The following is a 14,345-nucleotide window of genomic DNA, read 5'->3' as shown; positions in this document are numbered from 1 at the left end:
TGCTATTTAAATCCAAATCATTAGCACCAATAAATCTAATAATAGACATATAAATTCATAATGCATTTGAATAACTCTAAAATAAATATGTGTGGTGATTAAGTGCTGCTGTAATTGGAACTCTGTAGGTGGAGGTGGGATGAGGGGGAGAGAAAACCACTTTTTCTTCTAGTCCTTATTAACCACCCAAATTTGGGAAGTGTTAACTTGGAAGTGGAATTGTGAGAGCATCTCTGATTATGAAGGGCAGGCTAATGTAATTAGTTTCTGTGCGACACTTTTGCAAGGTGTACATGCATGTCCTTTGAGTCTATTTCTCATTGTTATTATTAAAATTTTTGCTAAATTGCCAAAATCTCATAGCAGTCAAGGAGCTTTATATGGGAATCATGCTAAATGTGGAGCTTGGGCGCAGTCAGGTGATCATTGAAATATGAATGGTGGTCATGGATTAGCATCCACTTCTCAAATTTCATGCAGTTTGCAGGCTACAGTGGCTCATTCTTATTGCATGATATGTAATGGCTCAGTACTTACAGATTTTCTGTTTTTTAGTGCCAGCCCTTTCCTTCCCCCCAACAAGAGCTATCTTTATGACACCCACATATTTTAAATGAAAGAAAACATAAATACATGCAAAACTGTCATTGGCTTTTAAGGTATTATATAAGTGATTAAATTTTATCATGAGGAGACAACCAGCTAATGGTTTTAGTGGAACACATAAAACCTCATAAAATACAAAAGTTAAATTTTGTCATATAATGGGAATCGGTTAGAGAAACCAACAGAGTTTCCTTTTCCCCCTGAATAAATTCTAAACAGTCCTTAGAAAATGAATTACCAGACTGCAAATCAGGATGAAATATTTTATAGCCATAAAACTAAAGCTACTTTCAGACCACTTAGTTGAAAGGAGAAAAAAAAAAAAAAGGGAGAGTAACTTGTCAACCCTGTTGTTGCAGTGTCATTGCCAATGGCATTGATGCTGGGCTCTGCCTCCATTTTAACAGTTTGACCTTGTTTAGAACAACCTGAATCCGATCGACAGGGCTCCCTCACAATCCCCCAACCAGAATAGAAGGCGCAGCCCCTCCGAGAGCACATTCAGCTGGAGCTTTGCCAATTGAAGTAATTACGTGATGAAACTATTTAACTTTGACTAAAATACTCTCACCAGGTTCTTGCAAACGGTGTGTCTTATATCTTGTCGAAGCAATTTTATATCATGCCTTTAAAGTACAGTAATGGCCCCTTGCATTGACAGAATCCTCGTAAAAGGAGAAGACCGAGACCTGGCTCATGAAGTGGTATTGATTTTCTGAGTTCCTGCTCGAGTTGCCAAAGATACAACACTGTTGTTAAGGAGAGGAGATGCCTTGGCCTTCAATATCACAGGAGGGTTCCTCGGTAAGCACAGGCGTCCGGAGGCCCCTGTGATAAATAATGTATTTGGGTGATAACTGCCTGTATTACTTTGTTAGTTTTAAAGTGACTCAGCACTCGTTCATCCCAAATGCTTCTGGATGTCACTGGTAGCTGTGGCAAACTGTTCTATATATAAATAGTGCCCAGACTCAAAGAGAGCTCCTCTTGAGGGTTAATTTACATGAATGATTTATTTTAGGCAGATTTTTCTAAATTTTAATCAGTTAGGACAATGACCAGATCTGACTTCTGGGTAGAGTGATGGCTTCAATTTGTTGCTTAAAGAGAGCTTAAATGTGTCTGCAGATCCGGAACTATATCTAATACAGGTTAAGTTAGTTTTTAGTCACTTCTAGTAAGTTCGTGTGAGAAAGATTTATAACCTTGAGCATAGCTCTATGTATGTCATTATAGATAGCAAGAGAAGGAAACCAAGCATCTGATCAGATGCTTGCAAAATATGCATTTCCACCAACCTACATAAGTGAATACAACTTAATCTTCCCTTTTTTTTTTCAATCTTAAGTTGATAAACTGCACAGTGTCTAATGCTGAATAAAAGTAAGAAGAATGATCTGATGATTTTCAAGGAAAATTGAAAGTTATGTTTTTTAATCTATTGAAAATATGAATGTCTATACTCAAAGCCTTTTTTTTTTTTTCTTTTCGGTAGTGGTGGTGGTGGTGTGTGTATGGGGAGGTGCTGTAGAGATGTAAGGGATAGGAGTGTTGTGTATTGACCCCACTCCTGATTAGAACACTTCTTGGAGGAAGATAAAGATGAGGGTGGAAGGTTTGGAACAGTGGAGGCAGAGCTAAGTCTCTGGCAGAGAGCCACGTAGTATGTGTCCCTGTCCCCCATCCCCACGGGGCCCACACGAGTGCCCCATGAGAGAAAAGGAGAGGGAGAAGAGGAGGGAGGTACACACGTGGTTTCTCCTCACTGAGAAGACAGAGAAGGCCAGAAAAGCAGGGCAATCGGCTGGAGTCTCTCCTAACCAATTAAGATGATACTGGTCTAGTAGCTTCTCTTTCCTCTCCTATTCTAAAAAAAACTGGAAGAGCTGGCAAGTTGGCCATGAGCCATGAATGTACATGTTGTGTGCTGCTTAACTTTCAGGAATGTCACTAAAGTAACAGGGCTCTTTGTTGGGATAGCTTTGGTGGTGAGGGTACTGTCTGCCTTGTAGCCTTTGTTGAGTGACATCACTGGAATTATGCAGCGTTCAGCCAGCTTGCCAGCGTGCAGTGGTCCTGGAGAAAAGATGCTGTGCAACGAGAAGATAGCGCGACCTCAGTGTCCTTATCCTTACTCCAAGCCCTTCGAGGTCACAGATGGCTCTAGGCTTGGCTGGGGAGAGAACTTTAAGTCATATTTGAGATTATGGTTTTTAAATGAATCGGAGTGACTCTTAAATGAGACAAATCTATCCTGAAAGAGACTGGGGGTTTATGAAACAGCAAGGTATGAAGAGAACCATTTATCGGGGGAGGTAAGGATTAACATGGTAGAGTGGGAGGCGGTGCTAGAAAAGAGTCATATTGTTTCATGTTTTCATGGCAATGAGTACCAACTTCTCAATAAATTCAGTACATATAAAATGAGAAGATTGCCGCTCTCTTTCCCTGCAATCTCAGAACATTTTCATCACACCAAAATACATATTTTCTCATGAGTCTAAGGAAACTTACTTGCCTAGAAATCAGTTTTGCTTGACTTTGTGCTCTATTTCCAGTGAGGAGGCTCCTCCTAGTCACGTGTCTGCTATGCCCTGTTTCCAGGGATGGACTATCACCTTTCCCTGTGTCTGAATCCATTCTCATGGTTTTCTACAACTGAATGCCTTTACGATCATGATCCTGTTTTACTCTCAGTAGGTGTCTGAACCCCCATCCCTTACCTGAGTTTTATTTAATCTGATGCCAAAAAGTTTAGGGTTTGCTGAGATTCATGTGGAAAACCTCCGAAACTGGTTGGTTTAGGAGACGTGCTAGTGCAGGACCACTGAGGGCATTGCTGCTTGGTCAGCAGCCTCCTAAGACACTGTGTACCTTATTTCAGGTGGAAGGAAGCATCTTTGACAATCCCAATACCACCCAACATTTACCATTTGGTTACCGAGGAATGGTGTCATTCCTGGGTGTAATCGCGTTCTTCTAAATGTTCTGTCATCTTAGATGGACGATGTGAGGATAGTTAAGGGTCCATTAGCCTGGGGCAAATGAGGAGGTGATGGCCTCTGAAGCTTGATGAAGGTCAATTAAGGACAACTGAAAGATAACACTAATTCACACAGTGGGTAATAAAACAAGGGACCTCATTATCCTAAAAGGTGATACTGGAAGGAAATATAAATGGATTTTAAAAGGGTTTGGACAAATTTATGAATGACAGATTCATAAATGGTTTTAAAGAAAAGTGGGATGCAGTCGACCCTTAAGGTGGATGTCAGGAAGGATAGTCATACCTTCTTGGGCCCTTCCACTTAGAGCTGTTTTGAGCAACAGGACCCAGAGTTGAAGGGAATGCAGGCATGGGTGGTCAGTCTATTGCCAGCTCAGGAACACATGGATAGCAGAATGGAAGCGGAGAGGTTGAACTTTGAAGGCACACCACTTTCCAGTTCAATGGCTGTGGGAAACATCAGACGTCTAACAAAGGGCAGGATAATATGTAATACGTACTTTGCACAGCTTTTAGGCTCAGAGAGACTATGTGCAGAATATGTCCAAAGTCTATGGCAAGCACTCAAAAATTGCAACTGTTATTATGAGTAAATCAATGGATATTAAAATGACACTCTTTGCTACTTTTAAGCACAGTCACTTGTGCTGGGCCGGTGGTTTCATTACATCATTGAATATTCCATCTGTAGAACCACATAACTTTAGACCGTTACCCATAGAATCTTGGCAAGTGGACATCGCCTTGAAGAGGTTGGTTCTAAGAGCAGCCTCAGGTATTGTGATGCCTTGATGTAATTTTAGGAAGTTTTAGGTGCCTACACTAAAGGCTTATACCTCTCCCACCCGTTACCTTCATGCTGAATCTCTTTACAAAGGACAAGATTTACCGAAGCTCTGAAAGCTTCCCAAACAACCCTTTGAGGAAAGACAAGGTGCATTTAATGAAAATCCTTTGACACCACACTGCCAATACCACCCTGCCTAAGAATTTGAACATTAATTAATAAGAATTATTAAGAACAATAAGAACATTAAGACCAAAAAACAAAATTAAAACCAAAAAAAAACCCTTTCTCTTGCTGAAATGTGTGATTTAGGGGTAGATGACACTTTTGGGTAGGAAAATACCTTCAGGAGCCCTCTTTCTTCAGAAAGACAAAATCCTTTGGATCTATTACGGAAAAGAAGTGAGAGAAATACTCATTTAGTTTTGCATAATTGAAAAACATAAAATTTGAGTTTTATAGTGACAGTCGATAAAAGAGATGGGCAGAGGACCTTTGCCTGGGTGTTTAAGGAAAGAAATGATGGGCGAGAAATTCCCTGGAACAAGGATGACCAAGGGACCTTAAGATTAATGGTATTTGCTTTGCAATTTTAGGTTGTTCCTATTTGGTGTTGTGTCATGATCTCTTCTATTCTACCCAAAGTAAAAATTAAAGTTAGTCACATGCAATAGCTTTGTACTGGTGGTACTTTGGAGAAGCAAAGAGGACAGAGGAGATGATGCACATGGGTAAAGTGACCAAGGAAAGAGGGGCAGTCTGGGGAGGCAGGGCCATAAGTAGAAAGAAATAAGTGGGAGTGACCAGGAAAGTAGGACATCCTTCCCTTCCTGGAAACTCTCAAATGTGTTAGGGACTGTACTACATTTCCCATGTGTGGGACTGGGCTGAGCCTAGGTCATTTCATCAGGACATTTAAAGGAGACTGTGTACCTAGAAGATGGGAGGGCTTGGGACATTCATATTATATGTCTGTTATCATTTGAACTCCATTTAAATGAACTCACGTCCCAAAGATGCTGGTATTTGTTAACTTTCATCAATTGTCCGTTATGGAGATACAGACCGAAACAAAGAATGCTAGTCAAATTAATACTTCATTGTATGTGCACAGTACTTGAAACTTTACAAAACACTCCCATCTCTATTATTCATTTGACTCTCCAATCACTCTGTTAAATAGGTAGCAAATTAGGAAAATTTTAGTTTTTCCTAATTTAGGTATCTAGAAATCCCATCCTTAAATAGGTTATAGTTCACTCTATGCAAGTAAGTCCTTGGATATTTGTTAAGCGTTAAGTAGTTGACTCATAGTTGGTTAGAAAACCCACATGGACTGGAATGTTGGTTTTGTTACAATTTATGAACCCTGGTATTCAACATTAATATAGAAAAGGTAGAGGGGACATTTGCTGAGCTGAATGCTCAGGTCTCTGGTATCTTGGACACACAGAACAATATGTAAAGTAATAGCAAAAACAAACAGCTTAGGAAAAGCAAAGCAAGGTATATTTGTAATTCCTGAAAAGGATTTACGACCTATATAAACATGAATCATAAACCCATTGGCAAATAGATCCAAGCTCTTTCAGGAAGATGTTTCATTTATATGTGGGAACTAAAAAGTCAGGATGAGAGAGGCAGTCAACAACAGAAAAGAAGATTCACGTTACTCAGAACACATAATACCTTGGTAAATGATTATCCTGACATTTTAGTTATAGACATTTGATTTTAATTTCCTCCACACCTGTGCTCACTTTTGAGGGGACAAGGCTTGCCAATAATCCTCTCAGAATTTTTTGGGTTATATAGCCTTATGGAAAGTCTTCTCTGTAAAATACTGGACAAGTTCCTCTGTTAAATTTCTACTGTAGGCTCACTAGAAAGGTTCAAACTATATCCCTCAAGAGGAAAGTGAAGGAGGAAGTAAAGGCGTCTATAATCCAAGCTTTGCTACATATTAGCTGAGTAGCCTTAAGCAAGTTGCTTATGTTCATTCATATATTTATTCAGGTAATCAGTGGATATTTACTGATTTCTTATCACATTTAAAAAATATATTTTCCACAATGATCAATATGAATATGAGAAAACAAAGCCATTTCCCTCAGGTGGCATACCACTTAGCAGACTTGAACTCAAACAGGAACTGAAAACAAGAAAGGAGAGCTTAGGACAGTGTTTGTCAGCCTGTAGGTCCTCCAATAAATATATCTAATGAATAAGAGAAAACAAAAACAAAAGCAATGGAAGTAAACAATCAAAAATGCATACATATATATATCTTTAATATCAGCATATTCCCATTCAGACTATGTTGTATATAAATGGGGGTATATATACAGATGGGCTTACACTGGGCATACTATTTTGCAATCTGACTTTCCTTTTTTTCCTAATAATATACATACTGAATATTATTTACTGCTGACTTTATTGAATACTGCCTTGTAAGCTAAACAGTTAACTTTTTCCAAAAATTTCCTGTAATAAGGAGAATTGCAGGATCTGTGATAAACATGCCTTTTTTTTTTTTTGATAGTTTTATGGGTCACTTTTCACATATCTATCTATACACATTTAATCATATTGATTTTTTTAATTTTTTATTTTATATCAATAGGATATGTATGTATGTCTGTGTGATATGTATGATATGTGTGTGCGATATATTATTTCATATATGTATACTAAATGTGCCCCGTAACTTTATATCATGGACACCTTTCAGGTCAATAGGACCTAGCTATTATTAATGGGATTCTATGTCATTATGTCATTCAGTTATTTGTCCCATGATGGGCATTCATGTTATATCTGCTTTAAATTTTTTTAGCAGTTTAAACCAATTGTCCAAAAAATGTGTCTGTATTATACGTATCTGTGTGGACTGATGTTTTCACAGGGAAGATTACCAGAAGAACAGTTTCTGAGTTAAAGAGTCTGTTTATCTTTTTTATGTTTATTTACTTATTTTGAAAGAGAGAGAGCACGTGTGCACACTTGTGCAAGCAGGCAGGGGAGGGGCAGAGAGAGAGGGGGAGAGAATCCCAAGCAGACTCCATGCTGTCAGTGCAGAGCCCAACGTGGGGCTCAAACTCACAAACCGTGAGATCATGACCAGAGTGAAATCAAGTCAGATGCTTAGCCAACTGAGCCACCTAGGTACCCTAAGAGTCTGTTTATTTTTAATAAATATTGACAGAGCGTTTTCTCAAAAAGCTTAGCAATCCATTTTCCACCAACAATATGTAATACCCTATGTCAATAGTAGCACCATGCACTGACCTTGAGTGAACTTTTAGGTACTTTCTTACCCTCTCAATTATGTACAGAATGTCTCAGCCTGGCATTCAAGAGCCTCTATAATATGAATTCAATTTAACATTTGAGTATTTTCCTTCATTACTGTCCTAATAGATAGTACATCTATAGAAACCCTTACTTTAGCCAAAGTCATTGAATTGTTTCTAAAACCACATTTGTCTTTTCTTTTTTTAAAATATAATTTATTGTGAATTGGCTAACATACAGTGTGTACAATTCCTTAAGCTTTACTCAAGACTGTTTGGATTTGGCTTTTTCTTCCTTTCCACCACTTTCCTCTTTCTGACAAAATTTCCCTTGTTCTTCAAGCCTACATTCTTCCTTGGTCTCCCTGAGACCTTCAACTGTGTTCCCCTCCACTCTTGAACCGTCATCGTGTTTTATCCATGTCTGTCTTGTGGTACTTCTGTATAATGTATATTGTATTATATACAGTTCTTTATATACCTGCTTATTGCCCATACTAAATAGTAATATTTTGAAGATAGATGATCTGTCTCTTCCTTAGTATTTTTCATATCTATACTTAATTTTTTTTTTTTTACCAAATTGAATTAAGGGGATCAGTGAAAGAGCTATCACAATATACTCAGTGAGTAGGGAACAAAGCAGAGGAAGCATTAAAAAATAATGAGTATATTTCACAACTGAGTTACTGGGAGAATGAGAATTCCTTTCTTTAACAAGTAGGAGGAGGAGACCATAGTTTAGACACAATCCGTGTTAGGCATTATCAGGACACCTGGGTGGCAGTGTACAATAGGGAGATAGTTGTATGCGATTCTGACTTTAGAGAAATTTGTATATAGACTTCCCTCAATTTATTTATATGCTTTTATTTTGAAATTAGAATGAGCTAACACATGTATAATAGTAGAAATAATTATTTCCTATATGGGAACACTCTAAAATAGTAGGAAATTGCTAAAAAGGCTTTGACCGCCCATTCTTTTTTACAGGTGTCACAGATTTTGAAAGCCTTATTTTTCTCATGTAAGGCAAATTGGTGATGGTCACACTTCCAGTGGTGTGTGTGTGTGTGTGTGTGTGTGTGTGTGAATATTATTCTTAGTTCTTTCTAGGATAGCTGACGTTCAGCAGCTGACCCATACGTGTATGGTCATCCTAGTTATCAAAATAGTGAAATCCTTCTCTATTGGAACTTAGATTGTTTATGATCCATATCCTATAAATGCTCTCTTGCAATCACCCTGGTAGCCCTAATCCTTCTCTTAGAATCCGTTTTCCTCTCTACCAGCCCTTCCTTCTCACCCTAATCCTCCCATACTTAATTAAGATCTGGCAACTAAACTGTTAACACCTGACAAGGTAGAGCCCTCTTGGGTCCTGTTATAGCTCTGGATGGTGTCTATACATAACTGATCATCCCCAGATGTGTGTCCATTTGAATACACACAAAGCATGGTCCAGGCTTCTCCTCCCTTATTTGAACGAGGAATTACTCATTTGTCCATCTGAACCTGACCCTTCTTCATCCATAGAGTACCACTCAGTCTTGATACGTCATTAATACATTAAACCAGAACTGCAAAAGCTAGAGATTTTAAGAATAAGAGGTTGAATGGGCATATTGTGAAAAGAATTCATCTCAGAGAGGACAGATACATGCAAGCCCTGTTTGTTTCAATATTTGCATTTAAAACTGCTGAAGGCAACTTAACGACAGATCAGATGATGATGCAATCCCATTTGTGAATTTAAATCTGATTTGTTTTGATATAGTTTTTACCAAGGAAAGCACTGAGGGAGGTTCTGTGCCACTGCTGTTGCTGGTGTTATTTAACCCATCTATTCCTTCTAATAAAAAATCTGAAGAAATAAAAAACTATTGATCTTTATTTATTGACTTCCTTGTGAGTATAGTTAAAGTTGACACAGATCAATCACAATAAAGTTAAATGGATGATATAGTGTAACGTGCCCTGAGGATTGCGGGGGGGGGGGGGGGGGGGCATTAATTATGAGAATGTTAACATTTCCCTGTATGCAAACTGGGTAGGGCCAGGGATTGTCTGACTACATAGGGACACTAGTAGTGGAAGTGACAGAATTCTGGCCACTCCACATGTTCTTCAGCACAGTTTTAAGCCCCAGTGGTGAGGGGGAAAAGCAGGAATAAAGGGAAGTCACACAGCCATTTCTCAAATTTCTTATTAAATATGTGTTTCACCCTGTTCCTCTTTGGAGATCCTAACTAAGATTAATATCCAACATTGTCAAGAGGGAGAAGGGAAACATACCAGGGGTGGTGAGGCATGCTGGAAAAAGCAGAGTATCAGTCTTGAACTCTACTGCCCGCATCTAACCTATGCCACATTACAAGAGTCATTTCCTCTCTTCCTTCTACCCCTATCACTCTGCTATTTCTAACCCATAGAGTAAAATAATCTCTTGGAAAAAGAGCATGTTGCCAGTGGAAGAGTTCTCATCTCTTCTGTTGAGGTTGAGTCAGGACCAAACTGCTCAGATAGCAAAGTCGTCTGACTAATAATAGTTGTCTCTGACTCCTATGTAAACCAAGATGACATAGTTAGCTCTGATTAGCAGTGCACGTGTTGTGATTATCTTTCTAACATTGGGAATGTCTTTGCCCTGAATCGTCCACACATGCTCACTCAGTTCCCATTGTAGCCAATATCGAATCTCAGCTGAAATTAAGCAGTTGGTGGAGAGCAATAGTTACAGATCAACTAAGGAGTATTTGTGGGAACTGGAGCATAAATATCTTAGCTTCATTAGGCTAGTGTTCTGAAATGGACTCACTAAGCATCTTGATCCTCTTATGGATGCCTGTTCCAGTGACTGCAGTCCCGATGGCTACCAATACTTAGTTGTGTGTCCAGGTGGATTGGAATTGAAATGATGATAGCCTTGTAGTGGAAAATTATGAATCCTTCATTGTTGTGGCATAAAGTACTGCCATTATGTCTTTTGTATTTGATTTTATTTCTAAAGAACCCAGGTTTTAAAGTCAATAACATTAACAGAATTCGAGAAAAGTGTATGGCCCTGCTTTATATTGTATTCATATGACATTTGAAACCAAGAACATTTCTGCTCGTGCTCAGAAACATGTTTTCCATCTTGTATATGGGCTTTTCTTTACCCCATCCCCTCCACAAAAACCAGACCTGACAGAAACCGTTGTACTCTTATGTAAAGGTGAAAGAAATAGGGCTGCATCTCAGGGAATAAATGTTTCTTTGATTTCCTTTTCTTTTTCAATTGGTCGCCAATAATTTTAAACTTTCCTGGCGTTTTCCAGGCAATAGAAGAAAGAAAGGAAGGGACTCTGGAGAGGAATTCTGGTCCTTTCTGTAAAGTGTTCTCACCTGGTTGTCCATTTTGAAATGCAGCCTGCCTGCATACAAAGAGACCACCACCATTTTTCACATGCAAAGACAATTGACAGTTGGTCCAAATGCTGGAAATAAGGGTCACAGCAATTTCCATAAGAGGCAGAGTTAATGGGATTCTGGCCACTCCTAATGCTACATGAAAATACTAAGTTTGGTGCAAAAATCATCTTAAAGTGCACACCTATATTACCAGGAAAAGAGAGTCCTGATCTCTTTGGGGAGCCTAGAAATCTAGGATGGCTAACTCATTTTCAGTGGATGGTACCTTCAAGCTTCTTGTTATCATCCACTTAAAAGGTTTATTGTGAAGCTCATAGTATTTCTCCTGGGTAAGGGGTGAGAGTGTTTGGAGGAAGAAAACTGTTTCTTAAAAAGTACCATGTTATATATACATTATTTTTGGAAAGGCTATTTATTTATTTTGATGAAAAGGAACTCTAGTTTCAGTGCTTCAGTGGATATATTTGGGGATGCCTGCTTAATATATTAATAAAAGAACCTCATGGAACTCTGCTTGTCGGTTTGTTATTTTTCTTTAGATTCTTTTTTTTTTTGATTGAGTATACATGAGTTGAGTCAGTAGGTCCTGGCTTAATATTCTGCTATTATGGGAAAAAATTGGAGAACAGATATTAGAGTACAACTAGCATTCTCTTTAACAAGAAATTTACCTGATTTGGACACATAAATACAGCTGAGGGATGTAGGGAAGCCCTAACCCTTAGTTCTTCAAGGAATACTTCAGAAAAATGGTACAATGCCAAACATACATAGAATTAGCTACATTAAATGCAAAACAAGTAACCATTCTATTTGTTCTGTGACAGTGTAAAATTGCTAAATGTCATCAAGAGGGGAAAATGCTAAGTCAAAGAAGGCTGTAAGCTCTTTGGTGTAATTCAACCAATGAGTTCTGGTGAACCAGATTGATGTTCTTCACCCTTGCCCTAAATGTGTTTGTTTATATCAGGATTTTCCATGATTATGTAGATTCAAGCACAAATGTTGTACTCATTTAGTAGTTCCAAATTTTGGCAATGATAATTTACAGTTTTATTTATGGTACCTGTGATTATTATATGGTACCTGTGATTATTTGATAATAACATCAACATATTTTTATTTGTTTCTCCCTTATAATCTCTTAGTGTCTATATCTCCTCTTCTGTCTTTATACACACCTTTTAATCTAGTATCTTCCACAACTAATTCAGAAATACTTGCTCCATTTTGAATAAACTGGAGAAAGATCCTCAAAGGTTTCCTGTTGTTGGGGAAAACAGCCAACACAGCAGTAAGATGATCAGAACCACGGACAGCAACACACATGCTTCATCCCTACCCTAATCCCACATTCCCACAAGAGTTTTATTAATGTCTATAAATGTTAACCCTGAGGCAGTAGAGATTCAAGTGAGAGAGTCTGAAAGGGGAGAGCATTGGGGAAAAAGCCAGGGGTGGCCTACATAGTTCTGTACTCACTCCCCTTCCCACCTCCCACCCCCACATCACCAACCAGAGTAGTTTTTCTCCTGAACTCTCTCAACCCTTAATTAATTTCTAACATTTACCTCTATTACTATGGAAAGTATAGACCATGGAAAGTATAATAAACTTAAGATGGTATCTCATAATTTTCTCAGACTACATTTCTTCAACATCTTAATGGTTTTAGCTTTGTTTTCAATTCAAGTTTATGAACAAGGCATAATTCAAATTATTTGACGTATTTCCAGGATTAATTAAGAGGAATGCCTAGACTCCGGAGTCACTGGGTCCTGCTTATTGTTGCTCACCTAAAGTGCAACTTGTTCTAATGATTCTGACTCATTCCTTCTTATTCACACTCATTCTTTATGTAGTGACACTAGAGTTCAAGTTCTTTATTTTGTAGATAATTAGTTAAAAGCCCAGGAAAAAAAAATCATGTAATAAGTTCAAGGTCATATGGAAAATTAGCAGCATATTTAATCATCCATTCATTGTTTTCTGACCCCAGACCCATCACCACTCTGATCTACTGTAACATATCACTTCTTCAGGACATTAACATTAATCAGATTTAAGGTGGTTATAAAACACATAGTTTGTGGTCACCCTGAAAACTTTATAGCTCAACTACCTCTCAGACAGGGTTCTAAAACACATCATGGCTTTAACTCTATTATTTCTTACTCTTCCACTTGGTACATATTTATAGAACTCTTATCACATGCTGCATATTCTGATGGAGCAACCTACTCCATCTGCTTGGGCTTCAGAGCTGGATACTGATGAACAATGAGTCAAAAGTATCCATGGAACTGAGAACTCTCATTCAGGTATATGGATCCAGAGCCCAGTTTGTAAGAGCCCCTCCGTTGGCTTTCTCACTGAATGCTTGCCTTAACTAATGGTGATCAGCAGCAAAGTGTGTCTGTGTGAGCTCACCTCTACTCCAAAACTGACCTAATAGAGACTTCCAAATGGAGAACTGACAAGACTCTGGGGCAGGCATAATTTCAGAAATAAAATGCAACAGCAGTTCAAACATAGCACAGTCAGTTCATTCCTTTTTTTTTTTTTTTTTTTTTTAATTCAGTGCAGTGCTCTGGGCATATAGTTTGTTTTCTTATTTGATCCTCAGTTTTGCTCTTTTTCCCCTCTCTCACTGAGGATCATATCTAACCACATCCACCAGACTTCATAAGAGTGCTGAGTTGTCATGCAGGAGTTTTACCTCACACTAGGGAGATATTAGTTGATAAGATCCACCTTGTTCAGATTTATTGCTTTAGCATATTTCATGCTAAAAATATTTTTTCTACCATCTGCTAAGATTAGCACTCTAGTGGTATAATAAATTTACTCACCCTGTTTCTGTGATGTAGTTTGGAACCAACTTTATACTTTATTTGGCCTAATTGAAAATAGGATAAGATAAATGATGCACTTTGAATTTCTCTCTCCGACATACCATTGTTCATTACTTCAACAGAAGATGAGTACATGCGATTGTAATTTTAGTGGTTCAGTAAAACAAAAGTTCCCATGGCAAAAATACAGCTTTAGCCATTGTCATCATCCAGTGGAGTCTTGTAAAAAATATTTAATGTTGTTTGGCCCTCCCAAATTGAAATATTGTGTTTCATTGAAATACAAAACTGGTGGCCATCTTTCCAAAACATGTTATGAAAAGAGATATATTTCATGGAAATATGGGACTTGGTATTCATTTACATCTGAGGCCCAAACT

At 38.2% G+C, this 14,345-nt stretch overlaps 1 long non-coding RNA gene across 1 annotated transcript in view; it reads left to right on the top strand.

Moving 5' to 3' along the window:
• Positions 1-1,271: 1,271 nt before the first annotated feature.
• LOC147582508 (uncharacterized) overlaps positions 1,272-14,345 on the top strand; it is a 218,566-nt gene continuing 205,492 nt past the window's right edge. The window contains exon 1 of the long non-coding RNA XR_015249208.1: positions 1,272-1,410. This is a non-coding gene — a long non-coding RNA (uncharacterized LOC147582508). The remainder of the gene's footprint in view (positions 1,411-14,345) is intronic.

Source organism: Puma concolor, chromosome A3, assembly GCF_028749965.1.
Source record: "Puma concolor isolate L17-30 chromosome A3, mPumCon1.1.hap2, whole genome shotgun sequence".
NCBI classification, from domain to species: Eukaryota; Metazoa; Chordata; class Mammalia; order Carnivora; family Felidae; genus Puma; species Puma concolor.
Note: the sequence above shows the minus strand (reverse complement) of the source record. Positions and strands in the feature narration are given on the sequence as shown.